We start from the raw sequence: 18,354 nt of genomic DNA, 5'->3' as shown, positions 1-18,354 counted from the left end.
AAGAATCTTCCAAAGATATTGAAAAGAGGGCATAGATTTCAGCTATTCTCAGATACTTCAAACTGATCATTGTATTATTTTGGAAGGGACATCATAGGCGTGCAGGTCTGGAAGTACCCATAAGGGTTCATCTAGTTCATCATGTCATCCTAAGGATTATTAAAATTTCCAGATGCAAAACCAGTTATAATAGGTCGATTTTCTAACCTGTGAACTTGGAGAACTCTTCTAAAGGCAGAATCTCCTTTTCAAAGATATTAAAAATAAAGTTCCTCCTCATTTCACTTTTGCAGAGTCCCCAGCAGTGGTGGTATATTTTAAAGGGTCTCCTCATAATCCTTTAAACCCTTAAAAGAATTTAGAACTTAAACTTCAGATAATCTTCTCTTTGTCAAGGTCTTTTGGTGTTCTTCAAATAATAATCCTTTGTTTAAAGAAAATCAGACTTGTGTATTAAGTGATTAAAGTAAAAGCTCATGATTATGTTTTCCCTGTTACTTCACCTCTGATCTTTCAACTATGACCTCTGCTTTTGATCCATTTCCAAAGTATTAAAATATAACCACTATAAAGAACTAACCTTTATAATAGCACAATCACCAACATGGCCCTTGGCTATTTCTGATTATTCAGGCCTTGTTATTCAGTTTTGAGACTACCTAGTATTTTTTTGGTTCACTTCATGTCAGTGGTTACCCAACTTTCTCTTTCAAGGAGCTCTTTAAGGATTCGTCTTATTACTTTGAACATTAGAGTCATTAAAATATTTTAAAATTCTGTTTTTTGCCACTATGCTTATAAAAGGAAATAAGTAAAAAATGATAAAAACTATGTTAAGGTAGAAGATGATAAGCAATTATTTCCAGAATATTCTTGAATATTGTTGCTATGTCAATAGTAACTAATATATATACATAAATTAAATTACTACAATGGATTAAAAATATAAACTATGTTAAAATCTCTGAGTTAATGATATTTTAAAATCATATTTCATTGATCATTCTTGGGAACCAAATCATTATTCTGGAAACTTATTGATAAAGGTAAAGAGTCGAAAAAGGAACATTCTATTTTTTAAGTCTCAGAAATTTAAAAATGTCTTCTATCACTTTCCACCAAATATTTAGAAATTTCCTTTTCCACTGTCTTTGGCACTCTAGATTCATTTTATATCTGCCACAATTGTAATATCATCTGTGCTGGGGTTCCAGGGTTTTACATGATCAATTTTGGAACATTTAGGGACTGATTAAGTGACATGTTTTTCAGTGGTAGACTTCAATAAAAAATTAGTGGTGCTATTTTTATTTTTTTTTATTTTTTTTGCGGTACACGGGCCTCTCACTGTCGTGGCCTCTCCCGTTGTGGAGCACAGGCTCCGGACGCGCAGGCCCAGAGGCCATGGCTCACGGGCCTAGTCACTCCACGGCATGTGGGATCTTCCCGGACCAAGGCATGAACCCGTGTCCCCTGCATCGCAGGCGGACTCTCAACCACTGCGCTACCAGGGAAGTCCAGTGGTGCTATTTTTAAATAAAAGAATGAAATGATTTTGTTCATAGGCTATGCATTCGTGGATTAAAAGGAGAGGGCCAAATGTGGGAGAATGAAGTTTGGGGACTGCTGGGGAGGTCTCTGTAATTATGTGAGTCACAGTTTCCTCATCTTTAAAGAGGGATAATAGATCTAGGTGCTTATGAAGATCAAATACAAAATGCACATGAAAATTCTCTGTGAACTCTAATTATGTAGATCTAAGGATTGTTGTTTTTAATTTATTAGAGGCATCACCTATAGCACCATAATTTAGTACTTCTACTTGTGTCTCTGTGTCCTTTAAATTGACAACTAAGCAATGCAATAATCCAGTCTTGTTATAATCAGGATGTGCCTAGGATGTACCCTTGGGGCATTTTAGCAATAGCCATCTGGAGAGGATGTCTCTGTATTTAACCCTGAAGAGCCATGCATACAGGTGGGGCTTGGTGGGCAGGTGGATGAGACTGACAGTGGGGAAGACAAAGACTGGCAGTGAGGGCACAGGGAGATCAGGCAGGAAGCCACAGAGCACATCTCCACCCTGAGATGGCCCTATGATCAAAGGACCAAGAAAGTAATTGGATAGTTTTCTTTTTTAAAAAATCAACGTACACAGATTAAAAAGGAGTTTATGTTGTAAACTAAGCCATTTAAAAGTGTAAACCATCAGAGTAGGAAACATCCCAAATTAACAGAAGGGTGCTTTTACCTCCACCTAGCTTTGTTAGTACTATTCCAAACCAGTACATTTGAAGAAAGATGTTGCTATAGGTTACCTTTCAAGACTGTTCATAGAAAGCCAGGGTGAAAGCTAATGTAGTAAGCGGTATGTCTACTAGAGTCTATTTTGCGCTGCTTTCACTTTTAGGGGAGAAACTATACGATTAAAGAGATATTAAAGAGAACCATGATGCACACGTGGACACACGCACACAATGTACTTGTTAAGGAATATGAAGGTGAATGGAATTTTATGTTAATGAAGTCTGTCTTTTATGATCGTCCAGATGATTTTTTTTTTTTTTTTTTGCGGTACGCGGGCCTCTCACTGTTGTGGCCTCTCCCGTTGCAGAGCACAGGCTCTGGACACACAGGCCCAGTGGCCACGGCTCACGGGCCCAGCCGCTCCGCGGCATGTGGGATCTTCCCGGACCGGGGCACGAACCCGTGTTCCCTGCATCGGCAGGCGGACTCTCAACCACTGCGCCACCAGGGAAGCCCCCAGATGATTTTAATTATTTATGTGCTGTAAAGTTCATAATATTTCTAATGTTAGTTTTAAAATAAAAATTTTGGAAATAGCTAATTTGGGGAGATTATTACAGAATATCATGGAAAAGACATTAATTAAACTTCAGTACACTGGACAGTTCCAGAGAAATGAGAAATAGCGAGATGATATAGGTGATAAGTCCAAATAGAGAATCAGGGAACTCTGATCTTCAGTCTTTGCTATTTTGTCAAGAAACAGTTTCTTGGGGCTTCCCTGGTGGCGCAGTGGTTAAGAATCCACTTGCCATTGCAGGGGACACGGGTTCAAGCCCTGGTCCGGGAAGATCCCACATGCTGCAGAGCAACTAAGCCCATGCGCCACAACTACTGAGCCTGAGCTCTAGAGCCCGCACGCCACAACTACTGAAGCCCGTGTGCCACAACTACTGAAGCCCACGTGCCTAGAGCCCATGCTCCACAGCAAGAGAAGCCACCGCAATGAGAAGCCCACGCACCACAACAAAGAGTAGCCCCTGCTCTCAGCAACTAGAGAAAACCCGCGTGCAGCAGCGAAGACCCAATGCAGCCAAAAATTAAATAAAAGAATAAATAAATAAGTTTATTTAAAAACAAAAGAAACAGTTTCTTTATCTACAGAAATGTCCCCCTAGCTAGCTAGGCCATGAGTCCTTTTTTTTTTTTTTTGGTTTTATTTGTTTGTTTGTTTGTTTGTTTGTTGCGGTACACGGGCCTCTCACTCTTGTGGCCTCTCCCGTTGTGGAGCACAGGCTTCGGACGCGCAGGCTCAGCGGCCATGGCTCACGGGCCCAGTCTCTCCACGGCATGTGGGATTTTCCCGGACCGGGGCACAAACCCGTGTCCCCTGCATCAGCAGGCGGACTCTCAACCACTGCGCCACCAGGGAAGCCCCCATGAGTTCTTTAAGCAGTATGTTTTCCAATACCTTTATTTTAACTTTACCCTCCTCAAAAATGGGCACTATGTAAAGAGTATGGTTTGGAAAAATGGAAAGGAAGTGGAAAAGTAGGATAAATAACTTAAATAAATTTCTTACTTCCTAAGTGAGATCTGGGAAAATTTGCTTATTCCAGTGTTGTCATTCTTTAATTTTATTGCATTGTAGCTCATTGACTTGTTAAATCATTTCACTTAAGACTCTAACTCTCAAATGATGAATGGTCAGTAATTATTCATCAGTTTATTATTCATTTTTTATCCAGATCATTTTGCTTGATGCATAGTAGGTGCTCCATAAATGGATTTTAAATGAATGAATAAATAATAATATTTTATATTTTGAAGCAATTTCATATTGTGTCAGCTTTTCTTACCTCATTTTGCATGTGTGATTATCATCCCAGTTTTGAAATGGTAAAATTAATTTTGTGTTTCTTGCAGGGTCTGCTGGTCTGAGATGAGAGCTCAGACTAAGATCAGTTCAAATTAAGCCTAGGCTAGACTGTTGTTTAGATTCAGAGGAGGCTGACCCATCTGTTATTAGCCATCTTGGCCTCCCTCCCTCCCTGCGTTCTGGACCTCTTCCCATCCCCAATACCTCTCTCATTTCACCTCCTGCTACTACCCCTCTGTTACTCTACTCTAGGCATACAGCCTCCCGCTGTTCCTAAACCCCTCCAGGTATGCTCTGCACTAGGGCTTTCTCACTCATCATTGTTTCTTCTGCCTGAAACATTCTTCCCAAGGATATGTGCTTGATTAACTCCCTCATCTCTCATCTTCTCAGCCTAACAACACCCTGCTAGACATCGCTACCATTCACCAGTATCCGGTTCCCCTCTGCCCCTGGGCAGATCACACCTCCTTTCTCCCTCGAAGTTAGACGTGGATGTATGACTTGCTCTGGCCAAAGAAGTATGAGCAGAAGGGACTTGTGTTACTTCCAGGTGCATGTTTTAAAAGCCTGTGTACAATTCTCCAGGCTCCCTTCCCTATGTCCCTGCCACTGGCGGCCTTTCAGATGATGGGGTTTCTATCCGCCTGGGTCCCTGAGTGAGGATGGTGTGGGCAGTGCTGCCACCAACCTATAATGGTTATGTTGCATGAGCCAGAAATAAACCTTTGCTGTTTTAAGCTGCTGAGATTTGGGGGGTTGTTTGTGCTGCAGTATAACCTCGCTAATCATGAATAACACACCTATCTATTATTATTCAGTACTGCCCAGGGCACTCCTCTTTCCTTCACTCTACCTTACCTTTCATAGCACTTATCACCTTCTAACTAGGTGTTAGATACTTTACTTACCATGTTTATTTTAAAATTTTCTCTGCCCTCCCCCATCCCCACACTAGAATATAAGCTCCATGGGGTTAGGGTTCTGTGTCTGTTTTGTTCAATTATGTGAACATAAGACACTGAGTAAGTATTGAATGAATGGCTGTTAAGCACCACCATGGACTGTTCTGGATGTTGAGGAGGCAGAGATGAAACCCCTTCCCTGCCCTGCTCAACCGTCATGACTGACACAGATATGATAGCATATTTATAGGAGTAATGCATTGAGAGGAGCAGAGGGGCAGGCACAGCCCTGCTGGGAGGCATGGGTGGCGGCTTTACTCCCCTAGGGAGGTATGTTTAGGGAAGCCTCCAGACAAGTGATGTTGAGCTGGTATTTGAAGGCCAATTAAGGGAGACACAGGCAGACGAGAGCAGGGAATTTTAGGCAGGGAATAGCATGGAAGAATGACGATGAGAAATAGCACGGTTTATTTCAAGAGTTGCAGATAGTTTGGTGTCGCTGAGGTTCCATATCCAGAGGCTGGAAAGGTGGGAAGGGGCCTACGATGGTTAATTTTATGTGTCAACGTGACTGGGTTAAGGGAAGCCTAGGTAGCTGGTAAAACCTTATTTCTGGGTGTGTCTGTGAAGGTGTTTCCAGAAGAGATTAGCATTTGAACTGGTGAGCTGAGTAAGCAGATGGCCCTCCCCAATCTGGGCAGGCATCCTGCAATCCATTGAAGGCCTGAGTTGAACAAAAAGGTGAAGGAAGGGCAAATGTGTTCTCTCTGTTTGAGCTGAGATATTGATCTCCTGCCCTTGGCTTTTGGGCGCAGATGGGGACTCAAACCATCAACCCCCAGTTCTTAGGCCAAACTGCACCACCAGCTTTCCTAGTTCTCCAGCTTGTAGGCCACAGATCATGGGACTACTTGGCCTCCATAATCATGTGAGCCAATGCCTACAATTTATCTCTTATATATCTCTCTATATATCCTATTGGTTCTGTTTCTCTGGGGGACCCTGTCTAGTAAAGATTTTGGTACTGGGAGTGGAGTATGTTGATTTGTCCTTCTAAGGTGAAGGATAAGTTGTTTCATCTAGCTCTTCCGATAACCAGTGCCTAATGGGCCTCTTCGGATTTTGGAAGCAACATATTCCTCATTTGAATGTGTTCCTCTGGCCCATTTACTGAGTGACTCAATTTAAGAAAAAAAAAAAAGTCATGAAAAACCTAGGGGTAAGACAGGAGTAAAGACACAGACCTACTAGAGAATGGACTTGAGGATATGGGGAGGGGGAAGGGTAAGCTGTGACAAAGCGAGAGAGAGGCATGGACATATATACACTACCAAACGTAAAATAGATAGCTAGTGGGAAGCAGCCGCATAGCACAGGGAGATCAGCTCGGTGCTTTGTGACCGCCTGGAGGGGTGGGATAGGGAGGGTGGGAGGGAGGGAGATGCAAGAGGGAAGAGATGTGGGAACATATGTATATGTATAACTGATTCACTTTGTTATAAAGCAGAAACTAACAAACCATTGTAAAGCAATTATACTCCAATAAAGATGAAAAAAAAAAAAAAAAGCTGCTGGTTTTAAATGGAGCCCAAAATAGGAGAAGACTCTGCAGCAGGCCTAGGCTGCTGTGCCGCTTGGGCTATAGGATCCCGCAGATCCAGTGATGCTTGAATTGCCAGTGACAGATAGAGATGCTGTCTGGAGACTTTGGAGACCCCTATAGCTGAATTGCAGCACAGGTCTTTAGAATTTTTTGCAGTAAGACCTGGTCATTTTCTATAGATAATTACTCTCTGTGAAAAATAGCTCCTGGCCTGCTACTGGGCCTTAGTAGAACACTTGACCATGGACCGTCAAGTTACCATGTGACCTGAGCTGCCCATCATGAACTGAATGTTATCTGACCCATTAAGCCTTGAAGTTGGGCATGCACACGATACTCCATCATCAAATGGAAGAGGTGTATATGTGACTGGGCCCTGGGAAGGTCTGAAGGCACAAATAACTTACGTGAAGTGGCCCTAACGCCCATGGTCCCCACTCCTGCTGCACTGCCTTCCCTCCCCCAGCCTGGCTTCACGGGGATTTCCCTATGGTCAGTTGAAGGAGGAAGAAGAGACTCAGGGCTGTTTTATAGGTGGTTCTGCATAGTGAGTAGACACTACGTGAAAGTGGACAGCTGCAGCATTGTAATCCTTTCTGGGACATGTCTGAAAGGCAGCAGTGGGGGGAAATCCTCCCCGTAGGCAGGACTTTAGGCAGTGTACCTGTTGTTCACTTTGGTTAGAAGGAGAAATGGCCGGACATGTCATCATGTATCGATTGATGGGCTGTGGCCAATAGTTTGGCTGGATCATCAGAGACCTAGAAGGAACATGACTGGAAAATTGGTGACAAAGAAATTTGGGGAAGAGGTATGTGGATAGACCTCTCTGAATAGGCCAAAAATGTGAAGGTATTTGTGTCCCATGTGAATACCCACCAATGGGTGACCTCAGTAGAGGAGGATTTTAATAATCAAGTGCATAGAAAGACACATTCTATGGACACCAGTCAGCCTTTTTCCCCAGTCACCCCTGTCATCTCCCAGTGGGAGTGGCCATGGTGGCAGCGATGAAAGTTATGCACAGGCTTCGCAATGGACTTTCACTCACCAAGGCCAGCCTGGTTACAGCCACCACTGAGTGGCAGCCTGTCAGCAGCAAAGCCTAACAGTGAGCCCCCAGTATGGCACCATTCCCATATGGGGTAGTCAGTCAGCTACCTGGTGGCAGGTTGATTACGTTGGACCACTTCCATTGTGGAAGGGGCAGCATTTTGTTCTTACTGGAATAGATACTTACTCTGGATACAGATGTGCCTTCCCTGGACGTAATGCTTCTGCCAAAACTGCTATCTGTGGACTTACAGAATGCCTTATCCACCATCACTGTTTTAGACCAAGGAACTTAGCTCACAGAAAAAGAAGTGTAGCAGTGGGCCCAAGCTCCTGGAATTCACTGGTCTTACCATGTTCCCCCCATCCTGAAGTAGCTGGTTTGATAGAACATTGGAATGGCCTTTTGGAGACTCAGTTACAGTGCCAGCTGGGTGGCAATACTGTGCAGGGCTAGGACAAGTCTCTCCAGAAGGCTGTACATCCTCTGCAGCTACGCACCTGTGAGATCCAATATGTTATGTGTTTCTAAAATACAGTGGTGGGGCAGGGATAAGATACACAGTCTCATTCCAAAAGGGAGAAAGAGAAAGAAAAAAGGTAAGCCCAACCTAATGGGACAAATGGCACTAAATCTTGAGGCTTGAGAACAGTCCTCCTTGGATCAGTGCTTCACCTTCTGGATATCCTGGAGTGAGGGTGGGGGCCTCACAGCTCTGGGCGGCCCCACCCCCAAGGCTTGGCTTTGCAGAGTCCTTGTTGGAGCTCTCCTGGGCTGGAATCAGAAGCTAGTGGCTCTACCAGTCTGGGGTTTTGGGGGTGGCTGGTGCCCACAGCTCCACTGGGCATTGCCCTAGTGGGGACTCTCCGAGGTGGCCGTGCCCTCTTTCTGGGTTGGGTGTTCAGGTGTCTCCATCCTTCAAACTTTAGGTGTAGGCAGCCACAGCCCTGCTTTGCTGGACACAGCACAAGCTGCACCAGGGCCCACTGGAGCTGCATCTGGGGGGCTGGGGAACATGGCGCTGGAATGCAGGGAACTCATTTCCACCTGATACCTCATCAGAACGGCCTTTACGATCCATATTTTTACCAACACTGTGATCACAACCTCTTAGATATTCTCTAAGAAGACTGAGGCTTTTTCTATAGCTCTCCTCTTCTCCTTTGAGCCCTCACCAGAATTGCTTTTAGCAGTCTGTCCATGGCAGTGTAGCCTTTTCCTAGCATGCACCTCAAAGTGTTTCCAGCCTCTACCTACTACTCAGTTCCAAACCCACTTCCACGTATTTGGTATTTGCTACAGCAGCACCTTACACCTGGTACTAAGACACTTTTATGTCTTAGTCCTTTGTACAGCTGTAACAAAATACCACAGACTGAGTAGTTTATAGACAATGGAAATTTAATTCTCACAGTTCTGGAGGCTGGGAAGTCCATGATCATAGCACTGGCAGACTTGATATCTGGCAGTTTAAGTCCTGATCTGAGTCTGAAAGTCCATCGTGGTGGATGAAGAGCAAGGTCACTAACAGCTTTTTCCTTCTTGTTTTTTTGTTTTTATCATTTAGAAGCCAATTTCTTGGATGGTACTGTTGAAAAGGAGTAAGCATTAAGTGAACTTAACCCAGTAAAATTTATGATAATGGCAGTTATAGTCCCACGGTTAACTTTCTCAGAGAACCCTTTTTTCCCCACTATTAATTCATTTAATAAAAGTACTGGAAGCCTGAAAAGTTTTTTTCCAAATATATTGAATTTATTTCTTATTCACATTCTACAAACATCTCTAATTCACAGAATTTCACTAATTTTATAATTTCCCCAATCAGAAATGTGAAGCCTACAGAAACTTGAAAATGCACCTTATAACTTCAATAAATTTTATGACTCTCAACTATTGTAAAGATTATGAAAACAAAATGAATGGCATTTGTTACATTAAAAGTGAGATTTTCAGACTTCCCTGCTGGCATGATGGTTAAGAATTTGCCTGCCAATGCAGGGGACACGCATTCGAGCCCTGGTCCAGGAAGATCCCACATGCCACGGAGCAACTAAGCCCGTGCGCCACAACTACTGAGCCTGCACTCTAGAACCTGCAAGCCACAACTACTGAGCCCACGTGCCACAACTACTGAAGCCCGCGTGCCTAGAGCCTGTGCTCTGCAACAAGAGAAGCCACCGTAGTGAGAAGCCCGTGCACCGCAACGAAAAGTAGCCCCCGCTCACCACAACTAGAGAAAGCCCACGCACAGCGAAGACCCAAAGCAGCCAAAAATAAATAAATTAAATAAATAAATAAAATTTTTTAAAAAGTGAGATTTTCTTTCCAAATTTACCCAAACCATTCTTTAATATTCAGCAAAAAATTGTTGGAATTTGTAGGTTTTTATGTGTTTGTGTGTTTAAATGTCAGAGTGGTATGATCTTTGGATGTATGGCTTTTGAAAGCCAAGAACCAGGAGTTCCAATGTCTGAGGGCAGAAGATGGATGTCTCAGCTCAAGCAGAGAGAGGGAATTTGCCCTTCCTTCACCTTTTTGTTCTACTTGGGCCCTCAACGGATTGAATGATGCCCACCCACCTCTATATGTTTTACTCAGTTCACCAGTTTGAAGACTAATCTCTTCTGGAAACATTCTCACAGATACATCCAGAAATAATGTTTCACCAACTCTCTGAGATCCCTTAGCCCTATCAAGTTGTCCCAAAATATTAACCATCAAAAGTCCCAAGATTCATATGTTGATATCCTAATCCCCAAGGAGGTGGGGTCTTTGGGGTGATGATATTATGAGGGCAGAACCCTCATGTTTGGGATTAGTGTCCTTAATAAGAGAGGTTCCAGAAAGCTCCCTACCCCTTCCACCATGTGAGGATACAGAAAGAAATCTGTGACCCAGGAGAGGGCCCTTACCTCGTGATGTTGGTGGCCTGATCTTGAACTTCCAGCCTCCAGAACTGTGAGAAATAAGTTGCTGTTGTTTATAAGATACCCCGTATGTGGTATTTTGTTATAGCAGCCTGAATGGACCAAGACAGGGCTGGATCATGAAGGGCTTTGAATGCCGACCGAAGAGTTTGAACTGGTGGTGTGCAGTCCACTGAAGGATTTTAAGCAGGAGAATAATAGAATCGGATGGATTGTACTTGTATTTTAGAAATATTACCCTGACTGCAATATGGAGATCAGAAAGACAGAGAAGGTAAAAGTCTGTTGAAATAGTCCAGGTAGGAGATCATAACAGTCATAAGCAATTGATAAGGCAAAGCAATGAGAATTCAGAGGAAGTGACAGTCACATAGTAACTATGGGGAAGACTCTAGAGGATTCAGATTGGAAGTTTGGGTTATTTAAAAATTTTATTAAAAAATTTGTTATTATTATATTTTAGTGACTGAATGAATCTTGGTTTCTTTTAACAAAGTAGGTAAAACAGGAAGAAGACATATGATTGGGTTGAAGTAACTATGAAACTCCAGTAAGTGAATATCCAGTGAGTCATGGTATGTATAGGCCTGGATTTATAGATCTGGGGAGCCATTACCCTGTAGGGGTAGTTAAAGCTGTGGATGTAGGATGAGAAGTGGGTTAAAGAGGGAACCCTATGAAAATCACAACGTATTGGGATTGGGAAGATGAAAGTTAAACCTGGTTAGAAAAAGAGAAGGTGTAACCCAAGAGTAAGAAGGAGAACCAGGGAGAATGGATCTGTGAAAGCTAAGAGAGGAGAGGGCATTTAAGGTTGAACACATCAAATTCTGCATGGAGGTCAAGAGCTTGGAAAGTAGCCACTGAGTCTGACTTGAAGGTGTTCACTGGGGACTTCAGGAAGAGTAGTTTGTGAACTTTGCTTTACTTACCTGATTTCAAGGAAATCCTTAAATCCTGCCTCAGTGGCTGAGCTCTCTGAAGGAGCTGAGGAATACAGAGAGACTTGCACAGGATCACACAATTAATTAGAGGCAGACTTGAGTTAAAATGCTGTCTGCGTTACTTGTTTGTTCTTTGCTTTAGGACTAAATATTTTGATGTTTGGAAGTTTCCCATAAACCAGGCCTAACAGCTTTAATAATGGGAATCATCTTATTTTCCTCCCCTGACCAAATCCAATTCATTGGCAAATCCTGTGGACTCTTCCTCCACAGTATATCTCTATTTTGATCAGCTAGCTCTCTACTTCCACCCGCACACCTCCATCCAGCCATCACTGTCTCTTGCCCGTGTTCCTGCCTTGTCTTAACTTGTCTAACTTGTCCTAACTTGTCTTAACTTGTCCTAACTTGTCTCCAAGTGTCCATTATGCCCTCTTTATATACAGTCCATCTTCAACAGAGTGGCCAAAATTCTCTTTAAAAATATAATTGTCACTCTCCTCCTTCAGGTATTCCAAAAGGCATCCCATAACACAGAGAAAGAAGCCCACACTCTTTAAATGTCCAAGGTCTCATGCACTGTAACTGTTGCCCATATCTTGAGTTGTGTCACCCTCCCCTTCCCACCTCATTACTGTCCCCGATACCGTCCTTCTTTATGTTCCTTAAACAAGGCAACGCATCCATGCCTCCTGGCCTTTGCGCTGCTCTGCCTCCTGGATGCCCCTTCCCTGGATTTCCATGTGGCTGTTCTTCTCTTCCTTCAGGTCTCACTCAAATGTCCTCTCCTTAGAGAGGTCTTCCTTCTCATCCTAACTATAGGAACCTCCCCAACCCTGCCCCCCACCAATTCAGTCTTCATTATCACACAATCTATAGCACTTCTTAGCACTTTTTGAAATGACATCGCTTATTTATTTGTTGACTCATATCGTCTGTCTTGTCCATGAGAACAAGAACCCTGTCTGTCCTGTTTGCCTCAGGATTCCCAGCACTGAGAGCAGTGCTTGGATTAGGGGATAATGGCTAACTCTCATAGTGTTTGCCACTTGCCCGGCACTGTTCTCAGCACTTTACAGATATTAACTTATTTTCTCATCAGTTCTATGAGGTAGGCACAGTTAAAACCTCCATTTCATGTGAGGAAACCAAGGTGCTTAGGTAATTAAGGCCCTTGCCTAAGCTGGTAAGTGGACATGCTTTAGAGCAGTGCTTCTCCAATGTCAACACCCACACGAATCACGGGGGGGCTTTGTAAAACAGAAGTTGCTGGGCCCTCACTTACAGTGTTTCTGATTCAGCAGATCTGGGGTGAGGCCCGAGAGTTTTCCCAAAGGATGTTGATGCTGCTGGTCCAGGAACCACCCTTTGAGAACCAATGCAATAGGGTTTATGGAACATCTTCTCACATTATCTATGTTAATATTCACATTCCCATAATCCATTATTATGTCCATTTTGTAGTTGAGGAAACTGAGGCTCAGAGAAGTTAATCAGCCTTCCCCTGACCACAGAGGAAGTGAGTGGAAACACTGCTTAGACTCAATTCTGGGTCTCAATCAGTGCTCTTGGCACTGCCCTAAGAGGCTTCTATATTGTATTGAATTTTTAAAAATACTGGTCTGGTAGATAAATTGTGAAGGCTTCATGAATTTGGCAGATAAACAAAGGAACCCCATGGGAGCACAAGGAACTTACGTCTTCTACTCTGTTTCAACTTAATTAATCTGAATAACCAAGATGGTTTGTAGACTAGCTGACTTGATAGAAATTTGTTTTCATTCTAATTTAGACCTGCCGTAAATATAATCCAACCACTTTTCCTTTTGTTTAATACAATCAGAGGCAGATGATAGCACTGCAAGTGAGGTTTATCTGGCTCAAATTACTATTAAATAAACTTTCTTGCAAAGTGAAAGGAGAAATTCAAGAATGTTTATTGAAAATTACGATATTTTAATATTTATCATTTAACCCTTTAAAAATAGCACACTTGTTCTTAAAACATTTTTAAAAATCATACACGTGACAATTTTCACAAAAATTTCTGAAGAAATACTTGAACTTTTTTCTTAGATCGCTGCACTACTACACGCCAGAGACTTGAAGCTACAAAACTTTGTTTTCCTCAGGTTCTTTCAGGCATTAACAATCTGGTGCCATATTCTTATGACAAAGACTAATAAGGAGAGCAAATGGCACAACCTGGATCTATTTTAGTGAAAGACAGGCGTGGGAAATGGTGAAAATCTACCTTGCTCTCATTACTACAGTGCTAAAACTGTCATCAGTTACAATCACTCACCTCATCCCTAACTTGAAACTTTGCTGGTAACTTCAACACAAACTCAGTCTCCTTTAATCCAGTGCGTGTGTGAAATATATGTGGAAATATATTGATAGTGCTCACATTGACAGCGTTCTCTTCACTTATAAAAGCATATGCCGAAGAAGGGATGTCATCACACAATAGCGAGGTTTCTCTAAGACAGTCCTTTCTGTTTTATGACCCATCACCTCATAGGCAAAATAGAAAATTTTCCAAGCATTTACTTTGACCTATATTTCATAGTCATAGTTAGCTATGTAGAATTTTTCTTTTGTCCTTGCCCAATGTGCAGAAACGTCAGGAAACTTCTACCCTGCCCTTTGCCGATGGCCTCATGTTCATGTTTGCTCAGTTTGACTTTTTTCTTTCTTCTTTAGTGTCCCTCCTTTTCTCCTTCCCTCTCTCCTCCTTCTCTCCTCCCCTTTCTTTTTTCAGCAAATAATTATTGGGTCCATGATGTTCTAGATTTGGAAAGTAAGACACTTATAGTCATGCTAGGAAAGGAAATATGAACATATAAACAATCCCCCTGGTTCAAGGTGATACACACTGTATGACAAGGAAGCAAGCGATATTTCACAGGAATGCAAAAAGCATTCACTGGGAATAGAGGTCCTTATGGAACTGGATTTTAAGGATGGCTCATACAAAAAAAAAGTTCTTTTATCTATTGCTGCATAATAACTAAAATGTGGTGGCTTAAAACAATAACAGTTTAGTATTTGTCTTAGTTGTACCATGTGGGCTGGGCTTAGCTGTCTTCTGCTTCCCCTGGTGTGTGCTGGTGTTGAAATGTTCAAGATGGTTTCTTCCCTCATAGGTCTGGCTGGGACAGGTGGGAGCTGACTGGGCACAAGAGAGCATTTCAAGAGTGTGAAGCCCAGCATGCAAGTACTTAACAAGGCTTTGCTTGTCTCCCACCTGCTAATGTCTCATTGGCCAAAGTAAGTCAGTGTGGAGGCAGTGAATACTCGGCAGCTTGGTGTACTGGAGGCCACCAATCCAAAGTGCTTGGAAGACCTGACAAATACGGTGTGTGAGGAAAGGAGAGAAGTCATATGTGGAGAATTTGAGCTTGGGAGATTAGAGAAATTGTGGGACCATTCATTAGAAGAGAAGTAGTAACGTGGAGGAACTAGTTTTAGATATGGTAAGTTTGAGACAATGAAAATGTCCACTAGGCAGACAGAGAAAATGTGTTGGAATAAGGATATAAGCTGAGGTTCTGAGATCCTAAACTCTGGAGTCATATTCAGAAAAGAGATAGTTCAAGTTGTGTGACTGGGTGAGTTCTGAGACAGAAGTTGGATCAATGAACTTTGAACTATGCTTATGGTAAGAAGTTGGGAGGAGGTAGAAGAGCCAGATTAGGAGACAAAGATACCGCTTATTCCTCTCCTATTTTATGACACTGTTAGAATTTTTGTATCGCTAGTCGAATTTGACTCTTATTTGTACACATCTGCGAGTGGAGTTTAATTGAGAAATGATTCGGTTTTATTTTAGCAACTTTTACTGTAGAGCACCTCTAATGCTTTAAGTTACTAATTTAAAAATATGTATTTATTAATAATAACTAATATCTTTAAGACTTCCTCCTGGTTCTCAAGTAGGTGGAATCAATGCGTTAAAACTAAAGTTAATGATAGAACTTGACAGAATGAAGCTTTAATTAATTTTATTTTATTAATTGATCTTATTAAATTTTTGATGGCCTGCTTTTGGAAACTAACAAAATTGTAAAAAAGCTTGGTTTCTATGATGAATTAATATTCTTCTTATGAAATGGACTTGATATTACAGCTATATCAATGCAAGTGCACATTAAAAATAGGGTGCAGAAATATTTTCTTGGTGTCCACGCAAAGTTAATTTTTAGAGGCAGTGAATAGTTTTCTACAAACCTGCTGTACACATAAATGAGAACTGTTGATTGAGGAATTGTGTTCAGAAATTCCCTGAGGAAGTGTCAGGAAGTTTTTGTATCTAAGCACTGGCCTTAGGTAGTATATATAGTTAATACGACGGTTAGACCAAAAACTGTGGGTAGGCCATAGAACCCTCTCACATTTCAGCCAGAGGGGATAGGATACACCACAGAAACCATTTGGAATGTATTGTTTTTGCTCAGCCCTCTGCTTTAAGAGAAAAATGTGGAGTCTAGGAGTTTAGTCACAACAGAAATTAAATATTTGTGCCTTTCTCTTCCACTTTTAAGTCGTTCTGGATTTATTGTATGGAAAACAACTATTCATTGTTGCTTATCTGTAAGAATATAATGAAAAGGATATAAAATGTTGTTGTAATTTTATATGCCCTGTGCAATATAAAAGCAATTTTATTAAGTATGTTACTTGGTTCCCTCAACTTTTTAAAGTTTTCATGGTAATATGATGTGTTATACAGGCCATGTCTTTTCTAATGTGCAACATTGTGACCTTAATACAAATAGGTAACATTTATTAAGCTCCTACTATGTCCTGATTGCTTTACACTAATTATTTTATTTGCTTCTCACAGCAGCCTTATGAATTAGGTACTGTTATTTGCAGAATAGAAAACTGAGACAGAGAGTTCATGTAACCTGTCCAAAGTATAACACAGCTGGTAAGTGGTAGAGAGGATTTAAATATGCACTGTGAATTTATAGGTAGAGCTTTTAAGTACTATCCACGTACCAGACATTTTATGATCTTTCTCCTATCATGTTTCTTTATTTTCTACTTTTTAAAATCTTGAAACTGTGAAACCAAGGACAAATACGTCAGTGGAAGAAGGGCACTCACCTATAGTATTTTCTTGCTATTCTCTTACTATTTCCTGAGTGGCCACATCTGTAATCAGGTAATTGTTAGTAATAATAAATACATAGTGCTTGATATATATCAGGATTGTTCTTTGAAGTGTATTTGGTGTTTTAGCTCATTTAATTCTCAAAACAGCCCTATGAGATAGGCTATTTATTTTTGGTTCTTTTTGCCACACGGTGTGGCTTGCGGGATCTTAGTTCCGTGAACAGGGATTGAACCAAGGCCACAGCAGTGAAAGCACCAAGTCCTAACCACTGGACCACCAGGCAATTCCTGAGATAGGCTTTCTTACTATCTCCCTTTTACAGATGAGAAAACTGAACACAGAAGTTAAGTAATGTGCCCAAGATCACACAGTTATTAAGTGGCAGAGTCGAAGTTCAGATTCAAGCCATCTAACGTCAGAGTCCATATGTTTGACCACTACACATACTGCTTTTTTAGTTTTATTTTCTTAAAAGCTATATCTTTTTTACATAATAATTTTGATGATGACAAATTAAACAATCAAAATTAGTTTTGCCTATATAAAGACTAAGATATATTTCATGCCTCTGTTCCTTTTTTTTTTTTTTTTTTGACTTTTTGGTACCAACTTTATTGAGGTATGATTCACGTACTGTTTTAGTTTGCTAGGGCTGCAGTTAATTGCACAAACTGGGTGACTTAAACTTGACAGAAATGTATTTTATCGCCATCTGCAGGCTGCAAGTCTGAAATCAAGGTTCAGCAGGGTTGGCTTCTTGTAGGGCTGAGGGAAGGCTTCTTGTAGGGGCTTTGAGGGTTGGCTTCTTGTAGGGCTTTGAGGGAAGTCTGTTCAAAGCTTCTCTTTTTTTGGCTTGTAGATGAACATCTTCACCCTGTGTTTCTTCACATCATCTTCCCTCCATACGTGTCTGTCTCTGTGTCCAAATTTCCCCTTCTTATAAGGATACTAGTCATATTGGATTAGGGCCCACCTTGATGACCTCATTTTAACTTAATCATCTGTAAACACCCTTTCTCCAAATAGGGCCACATTCTGAGCTACTAGGGGTTAGGACTCCAACATATTTGTTTTTGTTCTTGTTTTTTGGTATGGTACACAGTTTAACCCATAACACATGCAATTCTCTGGTTCAAAGTGTACAGTTCATTGGTTTCTAGTATATTCACAGAATTGCACCCATCACCACAATCAATTTTAGAACGTTACCCTTATGCCCCACAAGAAACTCCAATGCTGTTAGCAGTCACACACCCCTAATTTCCCCATCCTCACACCCTTCAGCACTAGGCAACCACAAATCTACTTTCTGTATATGTATTGCCCTATTCTGGATATTTAAGATAAGGTGAATCACATAATATGTGGCCTTTTGTGACTAGTTCATTTCAGTTAGCCTAATATTTTCAGGGTTCATTCACGTAGCATATATCAGTACTTCATTCCTTTTTCTGACCAAGTAATATTCCATTGTATGGATGTACCACAATTTTGTTAATCCATCAGCCAGTTGATAGACATTTGGCTTGTTTCTACCTTTTGGCTCTTACGAATAAGGCTGCTATGAACATTTGTGTACAAGTATATGTATGGACATATGCTTTCCTTTGTCTTGGGTTTTTCAATCCTAAAATTTGTTTGGTTCATCTTTTTCTTCACTGAGACTA

This window comes from Phocoena phocoena, chromosome 3, assembly GCF_963924675.1.
Source record: "Phocoena phocoena chromosome 3, mPhoPho1.1, whole genome shotgun sequence".
Lineage (NCBI taxonomy): Eukaryota > Metazoa > Chordata > Mammalia > Artiodactyla > Phocoenidae > Phocoena > Phocoena phocoena.
Note: the sequence above shows the minus strand (reverse complement) of the source record.